The following is a 5,686-nucleotide window of genomic DNA, read 5'->3' as shown; positions in this document are numbered from 1 at the left end:
AGATTAAATTTGGCTTACGAACTGTGTAACGCTAACGGGATATATAAAATGAAATCTTATTTTCAGTTGCAATTACTCCCTGCGGACTATACATCAGGTGCTGTGTATGGTCTAGAAAATACGCTTTTTAAAGTACGAAAGTGGCCTGCCGTACGCTATTAAGACAGATACTTAGAGATAAAGCTACACGGAATGTTTACTACACTGGAATCGGAGCGAAAGCAATGATCTGTGCTACGCATAAGACAACGGTGAGTGGGCAGTAACCGCGGGACGGAGCAGATGGAACTTGGTGAATGCAACGCTCTCCAGTGCACAGTGCGAGAGAGTGGTGCAGTTTAACACGAGGCATGTTGGCTGCGGCGACTTCCGGCCACCGAGCGTGACGGACGTGTTTCGATGGGCTCCCGAGGAGCGGTTTCAGCGACCCAGCCGGGCCGCGGTATCAGGAGTACAGACAAGCCGAACGAGGATTATCAGTTGGTTCTGCCACATCTGCCCACAGGTTCGTCAGTTTTAAATACAGTTTTTCGCATGGCCACACTCAAGCGCGGCCTTTCCGTGTTGAACATTTCCGAGACGCTCTATCGCGTTTGTCACTGGTGCCGGAAGTAGTTGCCCTCGGTGCTTATCAAATGAATCCCGTGTGGGCGGTGACATTCAAGGACGAAGAAGGAAAAAAGAAGATTATGCAGGCCGAGGCATTCGAAGTCAAGGAGCACCGCTGTGTAGTCATAGATCCAAGCAACCAGGGCGTCCGGCTGAAGTTGTATTGGCTGCTATACGGTGTGCGCGACGACGACGTGCGGACGGCGTTGGCGCCCTTTGGAAAAGTGACCGATATAGCCAAAGACAAGTGGAAGGTGAGCGGCTGTGTCGATGAAGCGTCGACGACGCGTTCCGTAACGCTCAAGTTAAACGCAGGCCTTGCTATTGAGGACCTTCCGCACCAGCTACGTGTCGCCGAGGATGTTGCCTTTGTTTACGTCCCTGGTAGAGCTCCGCTCTGCCTTCGGTGCCGAGGCACTGGGCATATACAGTGTAGCGCGATTTGAAGGTATCGCGCGAGCGTCGACCAGCCTATCCGTCCAGGCACCTAGCGGCCGATTTTGGAACAGGAAAAATCATGATTTCGCACTCTTCTCTTCCTCGTTCGCTGTTCCATGCAACAAGCTTCACTCCGCGACAAAATCACCACCATGTCTCTCTATTCTAAGCTTTCCATTGGTTGCGAAAAGCGTGGACCTGGTTACCTCGTATCTTCGCGGGCGATAACAAAATTGGTGGGAAAGATCTGGTAAACCCAATGCCCGGCATTTCTTGATTTGAACGACTTTGAAGTTGGAAAAATAAAAAAACGCAACATCGCCTCGTCATATTGTCTTTGTCCACCAATAACATTCCGCGGAACATTTTTTCATGAGGGTATATAACTGCTGCAATGATCGATGCGATCTCAGACCTTGTCGCGAGGAAAATGCCACGACGACTTACGTTAGAGGAGCGCCACGAAATTGTTTCATTGGGAAAGTTCATGTCCCAGCGAGAGATATCCCGGAAGTTGAACCGTCCTCAGAAGACAGTCAACCGCATTCTTCGAGTGTTTCACCGGGAAAACCGCTTGGAAGATGCCCCGCATCAAAGAAGGCCCAGAAGAACAACTGCGGAGGAAGACGCGCTGATAATAGCTGCCGCCGTCCGGGATCCATTCACGACAGCCAAGAAAATCAAAGAAGAACTTGGCCTTCGCCTAAGCCTTTCGTCTATCCGAAAGAGGCTCAACGCTGCGGGTCTTAAAAGTCGCGTGGCTGCGAGAAAGCCGCTTTTGACCAGCGAACATCGCAGGAAGCGTTTGGAATTTGCACATCAGCACGAAGCATAGAGCGCTGAGGACTGGCAACAGGTCATATTTAGTGACGAATCGACATTCTCTACCTGCTGGAACCAGCGACTTCGTGTTTGGAGAGTCGATCGATGGCTGCCGGTGAGATTTACTTTTCTTGCATATCATTTCACAAGAACAGCGGTTTTGGGCCCACTCTTTAGTTTTATCAGCGAAGTCATCAACACCCATATTACGCCCACAGAAGGGTGAAGGCCTCTCCCGTGTTCGTCCAGTTAACTCTGTCCTGTGCCAGCTGCGGCCACCGAATCCCCGCAAACTTCTTAATCTCATCCTTCAGGGACGTGAAGTTTATTGGAGCAAACGTAGATTGAGTAGCCGCACAAGCATCACCAAGCGCGGTTATTTATTCTCGGCTCGCTTCAATCAACTTCTTTTGCGAGTCCTGTTTGCTCCCTGAACGACTGTTTCTTTTTTATATTAAAGTTAGCTGTGATTTTCTTTTGCAGAGCTCACTGCATAGTCTTTGATTTAAGTTGCAGCGCAGTAATAGTGTGGTAACCACGTAGGAGAAAGACAGGCGTTACCATGGGAGGAGGCCAACAGGTCCATACAGGAGGAGTATGTGACCAGAGTTAGTTAGGGGGGGGGGGGAGTATACGGCTAGAGCAGAGGAATATGGCACGCTTCGTGTGTGGCGGCTGCTGTGAAATCCACCGCCCGAGGAGAGGCTTTAAGACCGGCATACCGTAGCGGAGTTTCAGTCGAAGTGCGAGTAAGTGTACAAACTAAAATCGGTGGTCTCTAGCTAGAAAATATGCACGTCGCTCTGAAATTCTTTGCCTCAGTGTATCACAAGCTGAAAATACCTTAGCAGCTAGCGCTCAGTCTCTCATTATATTGTGGTAACTGCCCTGTGCGTAATTCTGGTTATTAAGTTCGATGCATCAATTTTATTGCGGCTATGAAGGTGAAAACGTCCGCGATGTCGGAGCAAGCGGGCGGTGTCTCGGTCAACGTCTGGGGTGCAATAACCTACGTCGGTCTGGGTCCCCTCTTCCGCATCCCAGGGAGGCTCACGGCCGAAGTCTACAACGAGATCATCTACACTGTTCTCCTTCCTTTCGCCGTGAACGGACCTTTCCCTGATGGATGTTTTTATTTCCAACACGACGGCCGCCCTGTTCACACTGCATCGTCAGTGCAAGAAAATCTCACCAAGTCTGAAATTGCGCAGCTCTCTGGCCACCAAAAAGCGCCGATCTGAACATAATCGAAAATGTTTGGGGTTTAATGAAGGCACGGCTGGCTCGCTCCAACTTGGCGAACATTGACGCAGACACTCTGTGGGCAGCCGTTGAGAGGGAGTGGAATGTCCTCCGACAGGACCCAGAACTTGAAGAATCTCTGTTCGCTTCCATCCCGAAAAGGGTAAAAGACGTGAAAGAAAGAATGGGCGCCGCGTTGAAGTATTAGGACCGAGGTCAAAGCGCTAATCCTGTGACAATGCATAAGATGCATTAGTCTCTTTTGGAAGCCAATAAAAAACGATTGAAATGAATTTGAGTCTAATCAGCATTAATGGGTAAGCATCGATGACACAGCCATTTTCAGTGGTAGTTCATTGCTTAGCTTTCTGCCTACATGATGCCACTGATATCGAAAGTGAAGTGATTCTGTACACAACCATCACTGAAATTCGCAGCACCATTTAGAGACCATAGTAGCCCGCACACATATCGGAACGGTTAGCTTTTATCGACATTAAAACGCCTTAGTGACTCTATCGTTCCTCGTCTGCCTCTTATTTGCGACCCGCAGCTCCGGCTTGGCTGCCGCACACATTCTAATTTCGACCGCGTTGTCTGATCTCGGCCTCAGGGACCAGTTTGCACATGTGAATCCTTTCATCGGTGATGATTTCGCTCTGCTTCGCACGTGTGTAACTACAAAGCTTTGAAGTAAACAGTATAATTAAGACTATTTTTCTTATTTATGCGCAAAATCTATCCATATTTAGCGCAGTTATGCAAATTTTTATGCTGCGTCCTTTCATCCTCCGGTCGTTCATTGCGTCAGTGATAATAGATGGATCGGGCTGTAGTCAGAAACGCAAGAAAATCGTGATGCGCTCGTGAGTTCTCGACGACCGCACATAAAACATCTTCATTTTTAAAATGTTTAGGGCATACCTGGCTACGATACTTCGTCATAGTGCAATTGGCGACGCGAAAGCTATGAAAAATAATAGAGATACCGGGCATTTTTGCCCAAACTGGCGCTTTTACTTGCCGCGTGCTTCCACGTTTAGCTTGTTTGGAGCCTTCGAAAATAAAATAAAAAAAAGTGATAGCCCTGGAAGGAGTGACAGCTGCTGAAGGAACAGCAAAAAAAGTGAGGGAAGCTGGCCTGATACCTCCCTCGCCTCGGCAGAGAATTCTGGGCCATGGCGCTGTTCATGTCCTCGGCCGACGCTCGCGCGATAACCTTCAAATCGCGCTCGACTTTACATACGCTAGTGTGGCAGGCCCGGCCCGAAAGGATGAGATGGCAGAGCACCTGATGGATGAGGTAGACGCCGCGGAAGCCACGCGTGAAGGTAGCATTGAAGGGGCCTCGAAGGACACGCCCCCTGAACTCCCCAAGCCGGATGGAGGGGGGGGGGGGGGGGAGGACTGTGGCGTGGTGGACGTAACGCCCGACGATGCTGCGACGACAGACGTAAGGAAGCTACACGACGTCTCGGATGGAGGAACCAGCTTCCCATTCGCAGCAGGGTACCGCATGCGAAACGGATGACGTCGACATGCCCCCGAATTCGAGCGTGCCAGCAAAGCGGGCGCACGACGACCGCAACGGAGAAACCATCAAAGACGTGGACGGCAACGGGGAACCCCCGCTAAGGACCCTTCAAGTACGGCGGCCGTCTTTCAAACCGAAGCCTAATGTGCCACCTGACCGGAGGACTACGGCTGCAACGCCTCCTCTGTAGCGGGGGTGACGCTTCAAACACAGCAGCGGTGTCTCGGTCGGTGACCGAGAACAGTGTCTGCCTGGAGTCACCTTCCGGCTACTGCGACGTGCACCTGAACAGCGCGAGAGAATTACGGACTTGCAACACGACTTCCTGTAATTGAGACGTGAGTAACTTCTTCGGCGACTTCCACATGCTTTCAATGGCGGCCAATCTAGAAAGTAGCCTACGGGCCGCGACACTGATGTGAGGGGCCTTTCAACCCGACGAAGACAGCAACAGCTAAATCGTCTTTTATTAGATAACGAAAATTGAAACTGTAGAACAAACTGAACGTATGGTTGAAGTTTTCCGTAATAGGTACAACGTGTGCGTTTGTCAGGCGGTGGAAAAGTCGGGGGGTTGTGTTATCTTGATCCGTAATTCTAGCGCAGTAGTTGAATCTGTGATAACGTGTGATTCGGGGCGGCTTGTTGTCTGCGATTTTATTTTTTCTGGAATGCCATGGAAAGCTGAATGTGTCTATGCACCGAATAGATGTCGTGAACGTGAAGCTTTCTTTAATAAAAGTATTGAATCGTACGTGGCGTGCGAAAGGCGTGTTATATTGCCTGGAGACATTAATTGTGTCTGCAGACCGGAAGACAAAACTACTAAGCATGCTTCACGGGACGTTACCGCAGAACTGTTACTGCAAATCGTTAATGAAAATGGGCTAGAGGACACTGGCATTGTGCTGGCACCAGAAGACCAAGCAAATTTCACGGACTTTCAAGGTGTTTCTCATGCAAGACTTGACCACATGTATGTCCCTGTTGAGTTGGTGCCAGTTTGTTGCAGTTATCACATCCGACATTTAAGCTTTTCTG

General features: G+C 49.9%; 1 pseudogene; it reads left to right on the top strand.

The window, feature by feature from the left end:
• Window positions 1-399: 399 nt before the first annotated feature.
• Window positions 400-4,642, top strand: LOC144108281 (uncharacterized; annotated as a pseudogene).
• The last annotated feature ends 1,044 nt before the right edge of the window (window positions 4,643-5,686 follow it).

The sequence above is a fragment of the Amblyomma americanum genome, chromosome 10 (assembly GCF_052857255.1).
Source record: "Amblyomma americanum isolate KBUSLIRL-KWMA chromosome 10, ASM5285725v1, whole genome shotgun sequence".
In the NCBI taxonomy this organism is placed as follows: Eukaryota; Metazoa; Arthropoda; class Arachnida; order Ixodida; family Ixodidae; genus Amblyomma; species Amblyomma americanum.
Note: the sequence above shows the minus strand (reverse complement) of the source record. Positions and strands in the feature narration are given on the sequence as shown.